At 33.6% G+C, this 23,656-nt stretch overlaps 1 pseudogene; it reads left to right on the forward strand.

The window, feature by feature from the left end:
- The first annotated feature begins 218 nt into the window (after positions 1-218).
- LOC120144716 lies at positions 219-4,184 on the forward strand (annotated as a pseudogene).
- Positions 4,185-23,656: the final 19,472 nt, after the last annotated feature.

Consider the following 23,656-nt stretch of genomic DNA (forward strand, 5'->3'; position numbering starts at 1 on the left):
ACCATTCCAATCCCATTCAAGGAGAAACTTCGTCCAATTAAAATCCCCCTAACAATATCGAATATATACTAAAATTCGAAAAATTACAATCATCGGAAGAGATAAAAAAATAGTCAGATGCAAATGTAAAGAAGATAAAATCAATGGGGTTTTCCCTTTCAAAAAAAAGGTATCAATTAAATAAATCTAAAACGTCGACAAGTGTGATTGGTTAATGAATGAAGTGCCAAGTGCATGGAAATCTTTTTAGTGACAAGAACGGCTACGGCTTCATTACTAAGAAAAAAACTAAAGGAATCACTGACGAACATCAGGATGTTCTTGAAGGAGAAAGAGATGGAAGAAATAGTGGTGAAGCTCAATATGAACGGCAACGTCTTGATCGATTTCAACGAGTTTTGCATCCTGTGTAAAGCCATCGACGACGAAGACGAGAGTTATTTGAAGAGCTCGGAGGAAGAAGGGCATGCAAACGGAGGTGAACTGCTAAAGGACGCTTTCGATGTGTTCGACAGAGATCATGGCATGTTCATCACCGTCGAGGAATTGGGATCAGTGTTGAATTCTCTAGGGTTGAAGGAAGGAGATGAGATTGAAGATTGTCATAGCCCAATTTTTAGAAAAAAATTACAAAGAAAATAAAAGAATCAAAATGGTGAAGTTTTGGGGACTAAATTATAAAATTTAGTAACTAGTAGACCATTTAAGGAAGTCTCAGGGAATGCAAGGATTAGAACCTGAATTTGCTCATTTTTAATACTCAGTGATATTTATTTCCCCCAATCGAGTTATCCCATTTTCCCCAGATTTTTGAAATCCCTAACCCCCAAATTATATCTCCCCCGTCGGTCACCTTTACCGGCCAAATTCGTCACCGTCTGACCACCCCAGCTCAAACAACCACCACCAAAATACTCATCGTCGAACAATGATCAAAACCCAACCCCAATTTCATCGAGAAATGACATCGTTCATTGTGGATTGGTCAATGAAAAGCCGTCGAAAACCATCAACACTGAGTGTATCTTCACCGATTTCGGCCGCATCCGGCATTGTTTCGGCTCACCGGTGCCTCCACTATACTCACCGGTATTGTACGAACAAAACCCGACTGGTTTTGTTCAGTGTTGATGCGCCATCGTCGATCGCTGACATGGGTAAGTTACCAATCGGTTTTTGGTAATTTTGGTTTGGTTTGAGCGTGTTATTGGATTGAATTTGGATGTAATTGAGTTCATTGTTGTATTGGTAGTGATCGGCCAGTGAAATGGGTCTCGGCCGCCGCCGCACGGGCTATCACACACCGGCAGTGCACATGGGGGACTCCGGCCAGTCCAGGAAATTTTTGGAACCGATTCGGGCAGAACTGAGCCGCCTACCCGACCCGAACCAAACCGTTTTGACCCGACCCGTTGACTTTGGTAGAGTTGACCGTTGATCAGTCAGACCATTGAATTTGACCGGTCTGACCATTAACTTTGACCAAAAAAGTCAAAAATTTCAAAAAGTCATATTTTAAGTTTTCGATGTCCTGAACTTGATTTTGAAGTTTGTTTCACCAAATTCAAACCCGAAAGCCTCCAAATTGACCGTCAAACCTAAAATATGCTTATGTAATTAATTGTTTTAATTTTGGAATAATTAAAGTAAGACTTAGACTGATTAATTGTTGTTATTTGAAGGTACTCGAGAGTTATCTAATGGCTCGCCAGCTCAGCCTAGCTCTTCTCGATCCGTTAGACCATGTGAGCCGATAGTCACTTGTATACTTGTATGAACCGTGAACTTTATAAATACCTTGATTAAAATATTACTTTGATATTAATTCAGTTTGCTATGAATTTGGTCGAGCACTGTAGCAGAGAGTGACGAGGTTAGTGTTCGGTAGTTTTACTGTGTGCCCCCACTTTACGAGGTGTGTTCCCTATGTGCTACCCGATTGTTTTATCTGATTGGATATATGTTCCACTGAAAATTATGATTTACTGGATAATGGTTTATGGACCATGACTGCATGACACTTGATATTTGAATATTGGTTTCAACTAGAAAATATAGTTATGACAAATATGGATCATGGAAATTACTGTTTATTATTTGCAATGTTTTATTGAAACGTTTTTTTGGGTAGGCTGAAGTATGGAGGTGCATCTCTGATCAAGCTGGTAAATCCTTACGGACCAAAGGTGACTCTTGGGTAGGCCAATCATTGCTTCAAGATGATTATCCTGTTCTTATTTAGTGGTGGTTCTTGTATTGGATTTGTTTCGTGCTACTGCTTGTCTCTTTCTTTTTAGGGTGCGTTTGTTATAAGTTTCTAAAAGTAATTTTAGTTAAAAAGTCCAATTTGACTGCAAAATCAATATCAAAATGTGTAAAACAATATGGTGGAAACGGTGTGTCGAAACGGTCCTTACAGCTTTTTAGGGCTATGACGGGATCGATCCAACTTAATATTGAAAAATATCGGTTTTAAAATAAAGAACGAATAAATAGATTTGGAGTAGTCACCGACCTTTGGGTTAGGTAGATCGAATACCTAAAAATACATTTTAAAATAATTGTAAGAAAAATAATTTTAAAAGATAAAAAACTTGATATAAGTTTGACCAGAAATTTGTTTTAAAAAGAGTTCGGGAGTCGACTACGTGTGGGGAAGTATTAGCACCCCCCCCCCCAAAGCCCAAAATCGTACCTAGTCGATTAATTAATTGTCTTTGCAATGAAATTTACAAGTTCAGATTTAATTTAGTTTAAGATCCCTTTAAAAAACTTTATGAATTTTAAAATGAAACCTTATAATATTTAATTATTTCTATCGAAAAGAAAACACCCCTCATACTTGAGACAATCAATTCTTACTCCAATCGAAATAAAGAAATATTACGTTTCATTGCAATATTTAATACACATTATTAAACAAATTAAATTAAAAATTACCAAGTCTTTTATAAAGAAGAACAATATTCGATTATTTAAAGACATCGATATCAAACCATAGATAAGTTCTAATGATCTTTTGTCGAATAATTTAAATAGACGAAGATTTATTGTTCTCTCGTTCCCAATTTTTAGGTGAGATCAAATTTTAGGGTTTTACTTAACGGGACACGTTTTCATTTTAAAATTATTGGCTGTAACTTTCTCATAAGTTAAGACAACCACCTCAGGTCAACTTTAAAACGAAAATGTATTACCCTTTCAAATTATTTTATATGGGTCGAGTAGAACTATGTTTGTGAGGATATCATACATCTCATGCAAAAATAATGCCATGCTATTTGCAGATGAATCATTCAGATACTCATACATATGTAAGCATATCCACATGCAAAACAACTACATACCATTAATTAAAAAAGACAATTACCTAACAAGGGACTAAATTGAATAATTACTAAATTAATTAGAGACTAAAAAAAGAACTAAATATGCTATTTAAATTAAGGATGAAATTGAATACAATTAAAATAAACATGTGAAACAACAAACAAATAGGGATTAAAATGAAAATCATTAAAATATAAGGACTAAAATTAAAATAAACATAAAAAATAAAATAACAAGTATAAAAGGAACAGAATACAAGTAAAACTTGAGATCCAAATTAAAATACATGGAAATTAATTACAGTGACCTAATTAAAATTTTATAAAGTTAGGGGGACCTTAGTCGGGGTTCACCCATGTACCCAAAACGCAGATAACCCCCCAAAACGACGTCATATAACTGGCCCAAAAATGAACCAACCTCTCAATTTCCCTTTTTGCTTCTCTCTCTAAAAGAGAGACAAAAAATTTTATCTCGCCTCTCTCTTCATTCCTTCGCCAAAGGGAGGCCGGCTGCCTCCGACCACCGTCCGTCAGAGTTCCCCACCGTCGCACACGGCGGTTGGCGTTTGGGAAATTTAACCCCAAATAATACTCTTCAAACCTTAAACTCGAAACCATACACCCTTAAGTCTAAACGAAACTGAAGGTTTTACCTTCGGTTAAACGATAGTCTCCGGTGATGTTCGACTTCTACGATGGTAAACTTCTCCTCTCTATTGTTGGTGTGTTATTTTTCTTCTCTTTTGAATGGTTTTTGGCTCTTAGTTGCTCTCCGTTATCTCTTCATTTTTTTGTTCTTTTGCAGTTCCTTATATAGGAACTTATGGCTCATTCCTTGGACCGGTCGAATAATGGTTTCCCTCTGAGTCACCGATCTATGGAAGTGACTAGAGGATACTGTGACACGCTAGGAGCAGCTAGTGAGGTGGCTGGGTGCATTAAATACACTTAGATATTTTCAATCTGGCCGGTGCGACAGCTCACGTGGTGGTGGCTGAGTGCAGCTCATGCACTGGTCGGTGGTCTTCAATGACAGCGACAACTCATCCTCGGGCTAGGCGACGGTGAGGCATAGCCTAGTGTTGAAAACATTTTAATATTTCGATATAACAAATTAAGTCAAATGAATTTTAAGATTTTACAAATGATTTTCTAAGTATATTCGATTTAATTACTCGAATATCAAAATATTACTCCAAGTCTTTCAAGATCAATTTCAATCCTTACTAAAGTGTAAAATTATGTTTTATACTTAAAATATTTTTGAAACAGTTTTCACAAAGTATTTCGAACCAAAAACAAGCATAAAATCAATTTTTCAGGTAAGTGTACCGATGCATGAATCAATGCATCGATGCACCCTTGTTTTAATTGAACATCGAATGGCTTTTGTGTACCGATGCACATACCATGCATCGATGCACCCAGGCTTTTTCAAAACATCGAAGCATATTTATGCATCGATACACTATCAGTGTACCGATGCACTAAGGGTTCAATAGTCGAAATATTTGAATTTTACACATAGTGTACCGATGCACTAGCCTTATGCATCAATGCACCAGACGCTCCAACTGATTTTATTAATTATTTTCACACAATAACAACTCCATTGACTCCACTAATCATCCCAAACGTTCAGAATCAATTGAGGGAGTATTTAAACAAGCTTAGAAGCCATTGATCAACAACAAGAAACAATTAGAAACAAGAATCAAGAGAGAATCAAAGAGAAAGCATCAAACTCATTGTTTGAGCATTTCAAGCCTATCTTTCATTCAATATTCATTTTGCTTTCAAGAACACTACTTGTACTCAATTGTATTCATTCTTGAGTGTTCTTTCTTTGTTCTAGAATTGTGCAAACAATCTACCTTGTGAGGTTTTCCCTTGTAAGTTTGCAAATTTATAATCTTCTCTTTGAGAAAAAGTGTTCTCAAGAATTGGGGTATATTCTTGAGGGAATTGTAAGGTTATCTCTTTGGCCTCAAAAGAAAGAACAAATTAGTGAATTTATTGGAAAATCCTTAGTGTGGATAGCAAAGGTAGTGGACGTAGACTTTGGTTGAGAAAGTCGAACCACTCTAAATCGCTGTGCAATTACTTTCAATTGGTATTAGAGCCTCACTCATTTGAAGGTTTAACCACCTCTTGAGTCGATTCGGGAAGAGTTAAATCTAAAAAGATGACGTCCACTTCTGGTTCATTCGCCATGGAAGAATCCAAACCAATTGACATGCCTCCATACTTCAATGGAACAAATTATCGTCGTTGGAAGAAGTTCATGATGATATTTATCCAAGCATTTGATATGGAAGCTTGAATGATGATCGAGAAAGGATATTCTTCTCCTACGAAGAAGGCAAAGAAGTGGAGTAATCAAGAACGGAAGAAAGCTCAACAAAATACAAAGGCTATGCACATGTTGTGTTGTGCAATTAATCCTAATGTATATAAAGGAGTTTCTTCTTATTCAAATGCCAAGGAGATGTGGGATAAGCTTGAGGAGATCTATAGAGACAAGGAAGAAGAAGAACCAATAAAGGCGATGTCTCTATTAGCTCTCACAGAGCCAAAGGTATCTTTTAACTCAAATAGATTAAATTCAAAATCTTTTAATGAGTTACAAGATGCTTATGATGAACTATTTTTTGAGTTTGAGACCATGAACTCCAAATACAATAAATTGATTTCTAAATTTATAGCTAAAAATGATCTTCTTTTGAAAGCTAAAACAGATTTAGAAAATCAAAAGGAAATGTTGAGAAAGGAGTTAGAGCTTTCAAAAATGAAATCTGAAAACTTTGAAAAAGAAATTTTCAAATTAAACAAACTTATTCTAGAAATAAAAATGGATTTTGAAAATCAAACTAAAATCTTGAAGAAGAATTTAGAGCTTTCAAAAATGAAATTTGAAATTATTGAAAAAGAAAATTTCGATTTGAAAGTTAAGCTTGAATGTTTAACAAAAGAAAAAGAGATCATTTTAAATAATTTATCTAGTTCAATAATGACAATATGTTCACATTGTCATTATCATTGTCATAAGGAACATACTTGTCCTTTAAAGAAAGGAAACGATTTAAAATTAGACAAGTATGGGTTCCAAAAGGAACAAGAGGCATTGAAACTAATGTTCAAGGATCCAAAGCAATTTGGATACCAAAATCTACTTAAATGTCTCTTGTAGTTGTGTGGGAGCAATGGTGATGAAGATGATGTTATTCAAGAGGCTCTAGCCACACATGAAAAATGAATGGGTAACCTCTAACTTAATGTTATTATTTTATTTGGTTGCTCATTTAGTTTATGCATGCATGAGGGTTTAAAATGTTGAATAATTCTAAATGATTATGTTTTATCTCATGTATGTTAAAAAATATTGTATGATGAACATAGTAATTTTTGGTAATGTTTTATAAACTCTAGTTCATCATATTAATTTTTGGTCAAAATTGTTTTTAAAATGTAATTGATATCTCTTTAACAATTGATATTGATTTTTCAAGAACTTTGGTTTTGCAAAATTTTGGCCTTAAATTTTTCTTAATGTTTATGCATAGATCTTATTTTTTTTTAATATTATAAAGTTTTAATGCATAAAATTTTCAAAAACTTTATGCATAAAATCTCGATTATTGACATTGTATAATGTTTTATTTGTGAATGGGTTAAAAGCATAATCTCTTGATAAATGAATTTAATAAAAGATACAATGTCTTATTTTAAATTAATGATTGCAAAATTGATTGACATTGCATCCATTTTGATTATGCTTATTGGTCATAGAATAGGAAACATTTACATGGTGCATTTATATTCTATAGATATGACTAATTTATGCCTAGTTGCTAAGGATAAGCATGATAGTTGGTTATGGCATATGAGACTAGGACATGCTAGTATTAGTGTTTTGCAACGACTAATTCAAGGAGATTTAGTAAGAGGGTTGCCAAAGCTAAAATTGGATAAAGATAAAATCTGTGATGCTTGTGCTAAAGGGAAATAAATTAGAGCTTCCTTTAAGTCCATTAATGATGTTTCGACTAGTAGAGTATTACAATTGATTCATATAGATCTTTTTGGGCCAACTAGAACTACTAGCTTGGGTGGAAAACAATATGCATTTGTATTGGTAGATGACTATTCTAGATATACTTGGATTCTATTCTTAAGTACTAAAGATGAAGCATTATAAAATTTCATCACGTTTTTCAAAAGTAATCCAAAACGAAAAAAGGTTACTCTATAACTAGTGTTAGGAGTGATCATGGAACTGAATTTGAAAATCTTGGATTTATTGAATTTTGTAAGTCTAATGGTATTAGCCATAATTTTTCACCACCTAGAACCCCTCAAAAAAATGGAGTTGTTGAGAGGAAAAATCGAACTTTAGAAGAAATGGCTAGAACCATGCTTTGTGAAAACAATTTGCCAAAAATACCGCTTGGTATATTATTAATCGAGTAATGATTAGGCCTATTTTGAAGAAAACTCCATATGAAATTTTTAAATATAAAAAGCCTAACATTAGTTATTTTTCATCCTTTTGGATGTAAATACTTTGTTTTAAACAACGATAAAGACAATCTTGGCAAATTTGATGCTAAAAGTGATGAAGGAATTTTTCTGGGTTATTCCTTAAATTCTGAAGCTTATTGAGTATTTAATAACACAACTTTAGTTTTAAAAGAGTCTATACATGTTGTTTTCGATTATAATCCCCTTCCGAGGAAAGATTCTTGTGTGAATGATGATGTAGGTATTATAAACATAAATGACGTTGGACATGATGATGGAAAACCATCATCAAATGAAGAAATGAAAGATGAGGAAACTCAAGGGAATATAACTATGTCAAGGATGGTGAAATAATAGGTGATCCATCCAAAGGGGTAACAACTCGATCTTCTCTTAGAAATATTTGTAATTATGTTGCATTTATCTCATGTATAGAGCCTAAGAATATTAAAGAAGCATTAAATGATGAACATTGGATTATGGCTATGCAAGAAGAGTTAAATCAATTTGAGAGAAGTAAAGTATGGACATTAGTTGAAAGGCCTAGTAATAAATCTACTGTAGGTACTAGATGGGTATTTAGGAATAAGCTTGATAAGAGTGGTAATATAGTTAGAAACAAGGCTAGACTTTTTGCTCAAGGGTATACTCAAGAAGAGGGCATAGACTATGATGAAACATACGCTACCGTAGCTAGGATGTAAGCAATTAGAATGTTATTAGCATTTGCATGTTTCACTGAGTTTAAATTATATCAAATGGATGTTAAAAGTGCATTTTTAAATGGTTTTATAAAAGTAGTGTATGTGGAACAACCTCCTAGTTTTGAAGATTCAAAATTTCCAAATCATGTTCTTAAATTGACAAAAGCGCTTTATGGTTTAAAACAAGCTCCTAGAGCTTGGTATGAAAGATTATCAAACTTTTTATTGAAAAAGGTTTTTCAAAAGGGAATGTTGACACTACATTGTCTTTAAAGCATAAAGGTAAAGATTTATTAGTAGTTCAAATTTATGTTGATGATCTAATTTTTGGTTCTACTAATGATGTTCTTTGCCTAGAAATTTCTAAGCTAAAACAAAGTGAATTCGAGATGAGCATAATGGGGGAGCTCTCATTTTTCTTGGGACTCTAAATCAAGCACAGAAAAGATGGTATATTCATCAATCAAGCTAAGTACGTCAAAGATATGCTCAAGAAGTTTGGACTGAAAAATGGGAAACCTCATGACACTCCAATTAGCTCATCTACAAAGCTTGACAAAGATGAAGAAGGTAAATGTGTGGATGTTAAATTATATAGGTCAATGATTGGCTCTTTGCTTTATTTAACCACAAGTAGACCAGACATTATGTTTAGTGTTTGCTTATGTGCTAGATTTCAATCATGTCCTAAGGAATCACATTTACTAGCTGTTAAGAGAATCTTTAGATACCTTAAGGACACTCATAATTTAGGACTTTGGTATCCTAGAGACTCTAGCTTTAACTTGCATGCCTTCTCTGATACGGATTATGGAGGATGCAAATTAGATAGGAAAAGTACCTCCGGTACTTGCCAATTCCTTGGAAATATGTTGATTTCTTGGTTTTCAAAGAAACAAAATTGTGTTGCACTATCTACCACTAAAGCGGAATACATTTCAGCCGGTAGTTGTTGTGCACAAGTTTTATAGATGAAACAACAACTTTTTGATTATGGAATTGAAGCAGGTACCATTCCTATCAAGTGTGAAAATACTAATACTATTTGTCTCACAAAAATCCCATCCAACACTCTAGAACTAAGCATATTGAAATTAGACATCACTTCATTAGAGACCATGTCGCTAAGGAAGATGTAGTTCTAGAATTTGTTGATACTTTGCACCAATTAGCGGATATCTTTACAAAACCTTTAGATAAAGAAAGATTTTGGACACTTAGAAGAGAATTATGTTTAACTGACCTATCTTCACTTAGTGTTTAAAATAATTTTAGCACTTTTAAGAATAAATGAAAAATGTTTATAACTATTTTGATTGCATTCTTTGCTATTAGTTAGGGAGAGTTTATGATTATTAGTGAAAATTAATGTTATGTTCAAATGTAGTTTAAGGATAAAATTGATTGATTGAACATGATTAAATTTCAATATATGAGTTGCCAATACCACTAGAGCTAAATTATTTAGCATTTTAAGTGTTTAAAATGGATTTTTGACATTTTTGTGCATAATGCATCGATACACTATGAAGGTGCATCGATGTATCCCTATGAATGTGCATCGATATATCATGAAGATGCACCGATACACTCCTTGAATGTGCATCAATACACAAAGCCATGCATCGATGCATCTGTTGGGTTTTTGGTTAAAAACCCTGTTTCTTCTTCATTTTCTTAAAACCCTTTAAAACACTCTCAAGCTGTTGTTCATCTCTCTCTCACCCTATACTCTCTATTTGCCCAAAATCAACGTTTTAAAGTCTGAATCTTTGAGCATTACATCTCCAAATCCTTCTAAAATCATCTATTCGCTCAAGTCAAAACCGACCTCTTATTCCTCTACCTAATCCAAATAACCCAAATATGACCATTCTGAACACTTGTTTCAACGTACCTAGTCGTAGACAAGATCTATACCATAGGTACCATACTTGTTTTGAGTCATACAAAATCTGGGAATAGTGTATCCCTTCGATCCAAGCTATGGAAGATATGGACTTCCAATATCTTCCTACTCTTAAATCCTAGAAGTTTGATAAACTCTTTAAACTCAAACCTTTGGTTTATCATCAATTAGTCCGCATTTTTCTATTCCAATGTGGTATGTGTCCAAAACGAGCGTCGATCTGAAACTATAGGAGTTCGATCCTATCTTTTAGGAAAATTCATTTGTATTGACTCTGGCACAATCGCTGCCCATTTTGGACTAGATAACTCAGGTTTAATGAAAAAGAGACTATGGATTCACCCTATAAGTCTAAGGATAGTGAGAGTATCCTAAGAACTCATCGTGATAGATTCCTTCATTATATGATCTCTTGGTGGTTTAGACCATCCGTAGGTAGGTACTCCTCCCTTAGGATCATAGATATATGGTGGATATACTGTATCTAACATAAAAAGAAGATTAATCTGCCACATATCATCTTTAGTGAGTTTCCATAAAGATTGTTCCTTCTAAGAATATAGAAACCTTGGTTTATGGTTCTCTCCTTAGTAATTTTTTTATCAAACACAGCCTTAGGGTCTCTTCTGATATTCCTATCCCTCTCCAAAACCAAATCAATCTTACTTTCTTGAAGAAAACAGGATGGAAAAAGGATAAGGAAACAGGTCAATGGGTTTATCGTCTCAAACTCATAACTTTGAATTGTGAAACATTTTGATGTTCATGGATTGCTTTATTTTGGATGTTTGAATTTGTTGGATAATTGGATATTTGAACTTACATGCTTATATATTTGGTTTGGTTTTAACTTTCATTTTGAGCTTAATGTTTTTTGTTTGCATCATTTACATATTAGTTGCATTATGGACAATTTTTGTCATTTCACATTGTTTATGAATATTGAATTATGGAACTAATGGCTAATATTTCTCTTGATTGTGATCTTCGCAGCTTAAGCTTTCAATTTCTAAATATCAATTGGCTAATTTTTCAAAACCTTGTTTAAAAATGTTTTAGAGTCTTTTTTGATTTAACAAAAGGGTGAGAAGTGTTAAGGGGAGAAGTGTTAAAGTAAGGGGGAGCAATTTCAAAACTTTATTTCAAAAATCTTAAAATTACTAAAATGATTTGTTATATCAAAAAAAGGGAGATTGTTGAAAACATTTTGATGTTTCGATATAACAAATCAAGTCAAATGAATTTTAAGATTTTAAAATTTGATTTTCTAAGTATATTCGATTTAATTACTCGAATATCAAAATATTACTCCAAGTCTTTCAAGATCAATTTCAATCCTTACTAAAAGTGTAAAATTATGTTTTATACTTAAAATATTTTTGAAACAATTTTCACAAAGTATTTCGACCCAAAAACGAGCCTAAAATCAATTTTTTAGGTAAGTGTATTGATGCATGAATCAATGCATCGATGCACCCTTGTTTTAATTGAACATCGAATGGCTTTTGTGTACCGATGCACATACCATGCATCGATGCAGTCCATATATATTAAAACATCGAATTGATTTTATGCACTGATGCACAAGCCATGCATCGATGTACCCAGGCTTTTTCAAAACATCGAAGCATGTTTATGCATCGATGCACTATCAGTGTACCGATGCACTAAGGGTTCAACAGTCGAAATATTTGAATTTTACACATAGTGTATCGATGCACTAGCCTTATGCATCGATTCACCAGACACTCCCACTGATTTTATTAATTTTTTTCACACAATAACGGCTCCATTGACTCCACTAAGCATACCCAACGTTCAGAATCAATTGAAGGAGTATTTAAACAATCTTAGAAGCCATTGATCAATAACAAGAAACAATTAGAAACAATAATCAAGAGAGAATCAAAGAGAAAGCATTAAACTCATTGTTTGAGCATTTCAAGCCTATTTTTCATTCAATATTCATTTTGCTTTCAAGAACACTACTTGTACTCAATTGTATTCATTCTTGAGTGTTCTTTATTTGTTCTAGAATTGTGCAAACAATCTACCTTGTGAGGTTTTCCCTTGTAAGTTTGCAAATTTGTAATCTTCTCTTTGAGAAAGAGTGTTCTCAAGAATTGGGGTATATTCTTGAGGGAATTATAAGGTTATCTCTTTGACCTCAAAAGAAAGAAAAAATTAGTGAATTTGTTGGAAAATTCTTAGTGTGGATAGCTAAGGTAGTGGATGTAGACTTTGGTTGAGAAAATCGCACCACTTTAAATCGCTGTGCAATTACTTTTAATTTTCTGTAAAAGCTTCCATCAAAATTTTAATTGCCAATTCCATCGATCAATTAACTCAACACCTAGGGTTATGATGAAACCCTAGGGTTCTTGATTATCATCTGGACCATTGGATCAAAGTAAGATCCAACGGCTAAGGGCAACGAGCAGCTGAAGCAAAAGAGAAAAAAACCTAGCCATGTTTGGGATTCAAAATGGGCTTGGTTGATGGATTATGGGTCGGTTGGATGATATGTTTTGTAATTGGGCCTGTAATGAAATATAATTTATTATTTAATAATAATAATATAATTATCGGGATGAAGACCACTATTTACAGCTACCATTCTTTGCTCATTTTTGTGTTAACAAGAATAGGGCAAAGACAAAGAGACAATGAGTTTTCGTCCAGTCGACTTCGTGCTTTGAAATCTGATGAGAGATCTATTCCACTATTTCTCTAGAGTATATCGATCTTGACATGTTCCACTTTTTCAGTTAGTCAGATCTGAAGGAAGACGGGTCTGCTCCACTTTTCTTTAGGATAGATTGGACTTGAGTTGTTCTTCTTTTTCGGGTAGTCAGATCAAATTTGGAAATAGTTTACTGGGTAAGAAACATTGGTAATCGCTTTCTTGCTTTTTCAAAAATTTCATTTTCGAAAAACATTAATTTAGAAACTTTGGAAATTGTTTTTTCATTTTTTTTCAAATTCATATAAAAACATCCTACCCGAAGGTTTTACGGATGGCCTGAATGACTTATCATTTTTCTCGAAAGACTTACAAATGACCCGAAGGATTTAATCATTATGCTCGAAAGACTTACTGATAGCCCGAATGACTTACGAATTTGGGAAATAGTTTACTGGATAAGAAACTTTGGTAATCGCTTTCTTACTTTTCAAAATTTTCATTTTCAAAAAAGATTTAAATGAGAAACTTTGGAAATCGTTTTCTTATTTTCATAATTCATGTGATAAAATCTTACCCGAATGTCTTACGGATGGCCCAAATGACTTATCATCTTGCTCAAAAGACTTACAGATGACCCAAAGGATTTAATCATCATGCTCAAAAGACTTACTGATTGTCCGAAGGACTTACCAATTTGAGAAATAGTTTACTGGGTAAGAAACTTTGGTAATCACTTTCTTACTTTTCAAAAAATTCATTTTCAAAAAAGATTTAAATGAGAAACTTTGGAAATCACTTTCTCATTTTTCAAATTCATGTGAAAACATCATACTCGAAGGTCTTACAGATGGCCCGAAAGACTTATCATCTTGCTTGAAAGACATACAAATGACCCAAAGGATTTAATCATCATGTTCGAAACACTTACTGATGGCCTGAAGGACTTACAATTTGGGAAATAGTTTACTGGGTAAGAAACTTTGGTAATCACTTTCTTATTTTTCAACAATTTCATTTTCAGAAAAGATTATCACTTTTTCATTTTTAAAACAACTTAATGATCGGGTAACATGCCCTACTTCAAAATAATGCTTATTCTATGGATTGCAACCATCTATTCTTCAGGTCTTGCCTTTCCTAACGTGATTCATGCATTTTAGATTTGAATTCTACCTTCCACTTGTAAGGATTTTGAATCTTCTATTTTCACATGAAGATTTCTAAAAACCATGTGTTTATGTGAAATGCGAATGCCATTAAATGTATCAATGTAATACATTTTCTTTTATGCACATGATGTTCTCATTAATGCATAAATGTTGATTCAATTTTCTTTTGATTCCAAAGTGGTGAACTTGGTCTTCTTCCACTTGATTATTCCTTTCCAGGGTTTACTTAAGATATCAGTGTAGCAACTTATAATTTCATGTTTGCATTTTTGAAGAGCCATCTGATCAACTTATATCTTTGTGTATTCTTTTCCTCCCTTTTTCATTAAAGTCTCAAAAGATATGTTTTATTTCTGGAATTCTTGCTGTAGTCAGAATTATGACCTTGTTGCCCCTTTTTGCCCCTGAATCAATTGCAATATAAGTGTTGTTTATCCAGGACCCTACAGTTAATTGATGCTTGATTGATTTTCTCTGCAAGGTATACTCTTCTCAAATTCATGGTTTATTCCTGACACTCCAAGTTGTGAGGCTCATTCTCAATGTCTTTTTGGTATGAACCTTGTATCCCAACATGATCTAGACTTTTGGTCATGCCCTAATATAGGTACTTTCATGACACATCCCTATTTGTGTGTGAAAATTTCATCATTGACTGGTCTCACTCTTGAATTAATAAACAACAATGTTATGATACCACGAAAACTTAAGAAATAATCAATTTTGGTAACAAAAATGCTATGAGTTGGAATATGCGCCCCTTTCAAATATGGTGATTATCTGCTTCTCGACGAGTTACTGACAATGTCACAAGAAAGTGCTACAAGTTCTATCCTCCTGGACTACTTGCTTTCAAGATTTTGGAATGCTTCATTATTCTAACATCACTCATTCTTTCCTCTAATAGAGGCAGAATGAGATCACATGCTTCGATGACCTTTCGCATTTGAGACTGTCCTGATTGAAAAATGTTTTTTTCTCATTTCTTTTATTTTAGAAATCAAAGAATGAAAGAATTTTATAAATTATTACTTCTTAATTCAAGCTCACAATTGAAACAAATCATGAACATGAGTTCACATAATATCAAAAGAATCAACATCTCTTTTAATATTTTCAAAGTTATAGCTATTTGACAAGTATCAAAATTGATGGTTTGGCTTTAGGTTGGTTTCTTATTTTCTAAGGTTTTGGTCACCAAAGATTTCATTTCTTTCTCAGTCCTTGTGAACAAAATGATGCAACGAGCATATTCAATTACTAGACTTTCTAGAACGCTTCTATTTCAGTTCTCTGAAATCTTCCATTTGTTCAAGCTTCGTAGACTTCCTAAGTGGGGGTAGTGCAGAGCATCAGTCTAAATATAAAATTCCTAAGTGCTTGTGTGAGGTTGACTATAACAGGTGTTCGTTCCTAAACTCCCTTAGTCCATTTTACTAAAACTCTTTATTAGATAAATTTGATTTAATTTTCCATTATTTGGCTAGTTGAATTCAAATTTATTGTAATTTCATTTATTGGGCTAGCTGAAGAGTTCATCTCATCACAAAGTCTTCAACTTGACAATTACAGTGGAGCAAACACCGAACTACCGAGTACCTGAGCAATGTCATGGTTTGAATTCAATCTATTCATAAAGTCGGGGCTTTTGAGTTTCTTCTATAACCAAATGCTTTAGTGGAATAGGTAAACTTTATTGTATAATCTATAATAAATCTATCAACCTTTTGAGTATTCAGATTATGTTCTTAAGTTCACCAAGAATAACACGTTATAGTCTATGTATTTTTTATGGTCAAACAATCCTATATTTATAGTTCAGATCCCAAACAACTGACCTATACTAAATCCATCTACTCTACCATTCCATTTGTGAAGATTAGGATCATCATTGAACGTCCTTAACAGAAGTGTAGTCTAGTCAGTTTTACAATGTTATACACAAGAGTTACCCCATGTTGTCCACTCCTATGCATACCTGAATATCAAGCATCTTGTTCATTTACTTGCGAGAGAAAAAGGTTATATATTGATCCTTGCAATAGAAGGGTATGGTGTTCGAGTGTATCTTCTGGGATAAGGTCGAAGGTCATTGTTTTATCAGGTTTTAATCTTCTCACTTTGTCAAAGATCCATAACTCTAACCATTTAAAGAGCTTTTAATTTAGTTGATATTCAAAGAACTGCAAGATTACAAATTTGATTTAATGCTTACCATCTTTAAAGTAACACAAATTTATTTAAATAACCTTACAAAAACGTTGAGAAATGACAAAAAAACAAATTCAAACAAGAAGTTGCAAATGTAACCAAGTTCCATGATGGATGAAATGATCTATTCCTAATTTAATTAATATGCCCTATTACTCATCTAATGCAGTGGCACTTGACTCAATCCGATGTTACACATCGTGCTTTGATGCCCCACTCGAGTTCGCCATCAACTGTTTAACCAATTTTTGTGTCAACGTCCCATTTTCAACAAACATTTCTATCTCCTTTAACAGCAGCCTAAATTTCTCTGTGGAATACCTAGATGCCCCCAAGTGAAAATCATAGACACTACCATGATCATAGCTATGGGCAGAAGGGTTTGATGGCACTTTCATTGGCCTCGGTGTGAGGTATTGACCTTTAATCAGATCAGGGTACAGATATGATATAGAAGTTTGGAACACCTCCAAAGTATTTCTTGATCGAGAGACTTTCTTTAGTCGGTCTGAACGACTAGTAGCTCCTTTTATTTTACGGTTGTGGGGGCTCTAGACGTGACATTCATTCACATAATCATCTTTCACTTTTTGATCAGTTGAGCTTTTGGAAGTGACTTTTAAGTTTCCTTTGCTGATTGTGTTTTCCATTAACTCCCCATTTGTCACAAGATCCTTGAAGTCCTTCGTCGAATTTGCCAACATTAATTCAAAGAAGGGAGATGGAAGATAATCGTGAAACATATATGATATCTCTTCTTCTAACATGGGAGGTTGAACTTGTGCTACCACTCCTTTCTATCTTAAGGCATATTCTTTAAAGCTTTCAATAACTTTCATCCATATTCTTTGAAGGTCTTGACGTTTTGGGGCTAAACCTTTGATTTGCTCTCTGTTCAAACAGTTATACCATACTACCGCTGGCCCAGCGAGACTATCATGGAAGAAGTGAATTAGTAAATTATCGATATTTAGGTACCCTTCCATCTTTCTGCAAAACATTCTCAGGTGGATTAGGGAATAACTGGTGCCATCATATTTCTCAAAATTAGGCATCCTAAATTCATGTGGGATGACCAAATCTGGGACCAAGCTGAGCTCTCTTGCTTATAGTTCTTTGTGGGAGGCATTAACACTTTTCATAGCTCCAATTATTTCCTTCAACTGTTTGAATCCATCCTTAGATTGTTCATGATTAATGCGGCTATTCTTTAGGTTCGAGTGGAATGCCCCAAGGTAGGCTATCCTTCTTGACGCATTAGTCTGATAACACTGATGTTCTTTAGCAGTTATTTTCCCTCTATCAGCATCCTTAGTTGCCAACTCATGGATCATTCGATTTGATTCGTCTTCTAGAGAATTCGATGTTTAATTCCTCATATCTCGTTGTAACCCTATCAAATGCTCTTGCCACCAATCTTGTGATTCCTCATGAAATTGCTCAATGGTTTCCATTTGTTTGTTCATGATGATAAAATAGTAGTATGATTGAATGATCTTAGTATTACTGTTAAAAAATACTCCTTAAATTATTTCCACATTTCCATAACTAATGCATGTAACAATACTTAATTAAAAAATGCGATGCAAATGCCTTTATGCAAAAGGTATCATTCCAAAGTGACCATCTTAAAACAACTTTCATTAAACACAAAAGGTTTCGTTACATCAAACAAACTTTACATATAAGGGATAGCTTTCACTCATAACTTCTCTATCTCTCTTAAAAGCCAAGTTAACTTCCACTCATGCTCAAGTGTTGAATTATCAATCTTCTTCAATTCTCTTGCAAAGCCATCTATGTCAACCAATTTGTGAGCCATATTGTTTTCTTGGGCAACAGTTTCTTTTATGACGTTGTCTTTTTCCTTCATCTTCTGAGTCAACTCTTGGAGCCGTAGATAATGTTGTTCATTTTTCCTCGTAAGAAAGTCTTTGTGGTTACAAAGTTCCCACACAAGATATCCATAATCATATACAAACTTCATCAATGTCTTGTTTTTAGCCCTAGTGGCTTCATAGTTCAACATCATTCTCACACTTATGGCATTGATATGAAACTTCCATATTAGCTATGGACATATTCAACATCTGGTTTTTAGCTTGACATATTCCCAAATCAATGAGGACTTTATTGCTCCTTTCTTTTGCAATCTGTAAATCATGAGAGAACTTCTTCACTCGACCTTCATGCATCTTGCCATTGTTTCTCCATTGCTCAACAACATTTTTTAGTTTAGTGACCCTTTTCGCCTAATCCTCTAGAGTGTTTCCTATACCAGCTTTTTTAAAGGCTTGACTTATCATTTGAAAATAATCACGAATAACTTTAATCTCTTAGTTCAGTTTATCATTTTCCATCCTCAAATGACACACTTGAGTCTTGTAATTTAACAAACATTCTTCATTATAGATGCCCCTACTGATATTCTTACCTTTGAACACTTTTGGCTCTATCTTAGCAGGACAATCAGTTACCAAACTAGATCGACATTTCATCTCAAACTCCTATACTCCATGATCTAAAAGATGTTAGGCTCGATGCTTGAAAGCGGTGCAATTCTTAATGGAATTTCCTTGAACTCCGACATGATATTAACAATGAACATTGACGTCATAACAATTTGGATACGGAGGTTGCCAAGGTTTCACATAATGTGGAGCCACCTCTAGGGCTTTTAGTAGTTTCTCATACAACTCCTTATATGATATAGGGATGAAATCAAAAATGAGAGCCACTTCTCAGCTTGGATTGAACTTGAGTCTCCGACTTTGGGAGTAAACTCTTAAATACCAATGAGTTATGATTGCACAACTTCTTTTCATTTCTGGGAACTTCAATAGTTGTCACCTTTTCTTTGGTATTTCCAGATAATTTGTTGATACGAATGGTGATCTGTGTGATCTCTCAGATTGACTATGATCCACTTCTCTAAACTAATCCCTTGTGCATCTGACATTGCAGGATTGTGTTTATGGAGCTTTTTCTTTTCTTGTGCAAAAATAACTTTTCCTTTGGCAAAAGCAGATATTATATCCATCATTTTGGACATTTGCCCTCTGTTCTCTCGTTTCTTCTTTTGCTCTTCATCTGACATACGATCTTTGGGTGCATAGCTCTCCACTATTTTCGAAACTTCCCCAAGATTCCATTTCCTAGCTGTGTTATAGTTTACTTGATCATGAAACCCTATGTCCATTATGAAAACATTTTACTTTAATGACCACTCATAAATCAACACCTTTTGATTATGTCATGAGCATGCGACACAAGCAAAAAGAAAGCACCATAAAACAAGTTAATACAAATAACAAAATAAATTAATTAATAAGCTAATGCAAAAGAAAAATGCAAATACAAATAAGAGACAGAGAAAAATATGTCAAGAGGAATGGATAATACTAATCAATTAAAATAGTATGAAAAGATTCTACCCAACATGGTATCTACCTTGACATGCATTTATCAAATAGAAATCTTATCCATACATGTTTTCTACTGCCATGCTTTGTTATTTACAAAAAAATAATCCTAACCGCATGATATCTAATTCGCATGCTTTGTACGAAAAATAAACCTAACCGTATGATCTCTAGTTCGCTTACATTTATTTGGAAAGTAAAATTATACTACAAAAATTAAAAAGACTCAAAAGGCTTTTCCTTGTGTGCTCTCCTAACGGGATTTCTAAGGTTTGATTAGGCTCTAATATAGGTTTGAGTTATAGGTTCACTATATGTTGAGTTCGGCTCTAAAGTAGAATCTTCTCGAATTGTCCTTATCGGTGCCCCTTGGATTGCTAGACCCTCAATCATGGGCCATCACAGGTTTTTGTATTGAGTTCAATTCGAGGGAACACACCTCCTTATGTCCATATGGAGGTGAAAACCATCACGAGGACCATAAGGTGTGAGCTCCAAGAGCATTCCACTATCCCATATGGAGGTGAAAACCACACGAGGGAGTAGTTTCTCATTCCTACTTAAATAAGATAGAGTGGGGTTTTAGCTCATGTCATGATAATGCAGTGTACAATGTGTGAGGAAAAGTGAAAAACAACATAGTCAGACAAACATGAAAATCATTTCCCAATTCTTTTTAAGGCACATTAAATCTGAAAACATTAACAAATAAATCAGTACAACTTTTTAATGGTTAATCAAATTGCAAACAAAAATTTAATTAAACCAAATAAGGGATCAAAAATTAAACTATGAGGAACTTGTAATTTTCATTTGCAAAGACAATTAATTAATTGACTATCAACCTGTCTCTCTAAAAAAAAGTCCCCAACAGAGTCGTCAAGCTGTCGAAATTGTCCTTATAGCTTTTTAAGGCTATAGCGGGGATCGATCCAACCTAATATTGGAAAATACCAGTTTTAAAATAAAGAACGAATAAATAGATTTGGAGTCGCCATCGACCTTTAGGTTAGGTAAGTTGAATACCTAAAAATACATTTTAAAATAATTTTAAGAAAAATAATTTTAAAAGATAAAAAATTTGATCTACTTTTGACCATAAATTTGTTTTAAAAAAGAGTTCGGGAGTCGATTACATGTGGGAAGGATTAGCACCCCCACAACGCCCAAAATCGGTACCTAGTCGATTAATTAATTGTCTTTGCAATGAAATTTACAAGTTCGGATTTAATTTAGTTTAAGATCCCTTAAAACAAAACTTTATGAATTTTATAATGAAACCTAATAATATTTAATATTTCCTATCGAGAAGAAAATACCTCTCATACCTTGAGACAATCAATTCTTACTCCAAACGAAATAAAGAAATATTACGGTTTCATTGCAATATTTAGATGCACGAAATTAAACAAATTAAATTAAAATTACCAAGCCTTTTATAAAGAAGAAGAATATTTGATTATTTAAAGAAATCAAGATCAAACCTTATATAAGTTCTAATGATCTTTTCTCGAAGAATTTAAATAGACAAACATTTATTGTTTTCTCGTTCCCAATTTTTAGGTGAGATCAAATTTTAGGTTTTACTTAACGGGATACATTTTCATTTTAAAATTATCGGAAGTAGTTTTTTCATAAGTTAAGACAACCACCTCAGGTCAACTTTAAAACGAAAAGGTATTACCCTTAGTCAAATTATTATATATGGGTCAAGTAGAACTATGTTTGTAAGGATATCATAGATCTCATGAAAAAATAATGCCATGCTATTTGCAGATAAATCATTCGCATACTCATACATATGTAAGCATATCAACATGCAAAACGACTATATACCATTAATTAAAAAAGACAATTACCTAACAAGGGACTAAATTGAATAATTACTAAATTAATTAGAGACTAAACAAAAACTAAATATGCAATTTAAATTAGGGATGAAATTGAATACAATTAAAATCAACAATGTGAAACAAAAAATAAATAAGGATTAAAATGAAAATCATTAAAATATAAGGACTAAAACTAAAATAAACATAAAAATAAAATAACAAGTATAAAAGGACTAAAACAAAACACGAGTAAAACTTAAAATCCAAATGAAAATACATGGAAATTAATTACAGTGTCCAAATTAAAATTTTATAAATTTAAGGGGACCTGAGACAAGGTTTACCCATGCACCCAAAATACAGTCAACTCCCCTGCCAAAACAACGTCGTATGGGGGAGGGTATAAAACCCTTAACTGCCCCCAAAAATGAGCCAGCCTCTCATTTTCCCTTTTTGCTTCTCTCTCTAAAAGAGATAAAAATAATTTTCTCTCGCCTTTCTCTTTATTCCTTCACCGGAGGAAGGCTGGCAGCCTCCGACCACCGTCCGTCAGAGTTCTTCGTCGCTGCACACGGTGGCTAGTGTTCGGGAAATTTACCCCAAAATGAAGCTCTTCACACCTTAAAATCAAAACCATGCACCCTAAATCTAAAAATCCTTACATCGCCCTAGATCTACACGAAATCGAAGGTTTTACCTTCGGTTAAACGACAGTCTCCGATGACGTTCGGCTTCTACGGTGGTAAGCTTCACCTTTATGTTGTTGGTGTGTTGTTTTTCTTCTGTTTCAAATATTTGTTTGCTGTTGGTTGCTCTCTGTTGTCTCTTTATTTTTTTTTGTTCTCTTGTAGGTGGGTTCCTTATATAGGAACCCATGGCTCATTCCTTGGACCGGTCGAATGATGGTTTCCCTCTGAGTCACCGATCTATGGCAGTGACTAGAGGCGACTGTGACTCACCAGGGGCAGCCAGTGAGGTGACTGGGTGCATTAAATGCACCCATATATTTTGGATCTAGCCGATGCGACGGCTCACGTGGTGGTGGCTAAGTGGAGCTCATGGACTGGTCGGTGGTCTTCAATGACGGCGGCAGCTCATCCTCGGGCTATGCGGCGGTGAGACATAGCCCTAGGGTTATGATGAAACCCTAGGGTTCTTGATTCTCATTTGGACCGTTGGATCAAGGTAAGATCGAACGACTGAGGGTAACGACTGGCTGAAGCAAAAGAGAAAAAAAAAACCCTAGACGGGTTTAGGCTTTAGAATTGGCCTGGCTAATGGGTTCTGGGTCGGTTGAGTAATTTTTTTTGTAATTAGGCTTGCAATGAAATGTAATTTATTATTTAATAATAATAATAATAATAATAATAATAATAATAATAATAATAATATAATTATCGGGACGAAAACCACTGTCTACACGGTGATTTCAAACCAACCACAAAAGCTAGGATTTCTAGATTTTTAATTTTCAACTTTGCGATTGGAAACAAATTATAAAGTACACTTACTAGTGCATGGACTCCACTCAATTATGTATTTACATTTTATTTTAATAATTTAATATCAATATCCTTAAAAAATAATTTATAATAATTATTTAAAAATAAATATTTATGATTTATGTATTAAAATATTAATAGTGAGTTATATAAAATAAATTTTTATTATAATTATATTTTTATTTATATTTTTGTTATAGTTTAAATTGATATAATTCATATATAATAATATGTTTTTAATTTATTATATTTTAAATTGATATGATTCATATATAAGTGTAAATAAAATTTAAATGCTATATTTTTAATTTACAATATAATATCTATAATTGACATTTTATCTTTTCAAACTTAATTTTTAACAACAA

The sequence above is a fragment of the Hibiscus syriacus genome, unplaced genomic scaffold (assembly GCF_006381635.1).
Source record: "Hibiscus syriacus cultivar Baekdansim isolate YM2019G1 unplaced genomic scaffold, ASM638163v2 tig00110890_pilon, whole genome shotgun sequence".
Lineage (NCBI taxonomy): Eukaryota > Viridiplantae > Streptophyta > Magnoliopsida > Malvales > Malvaceae > Hibiscus > Hibiscus syriacus.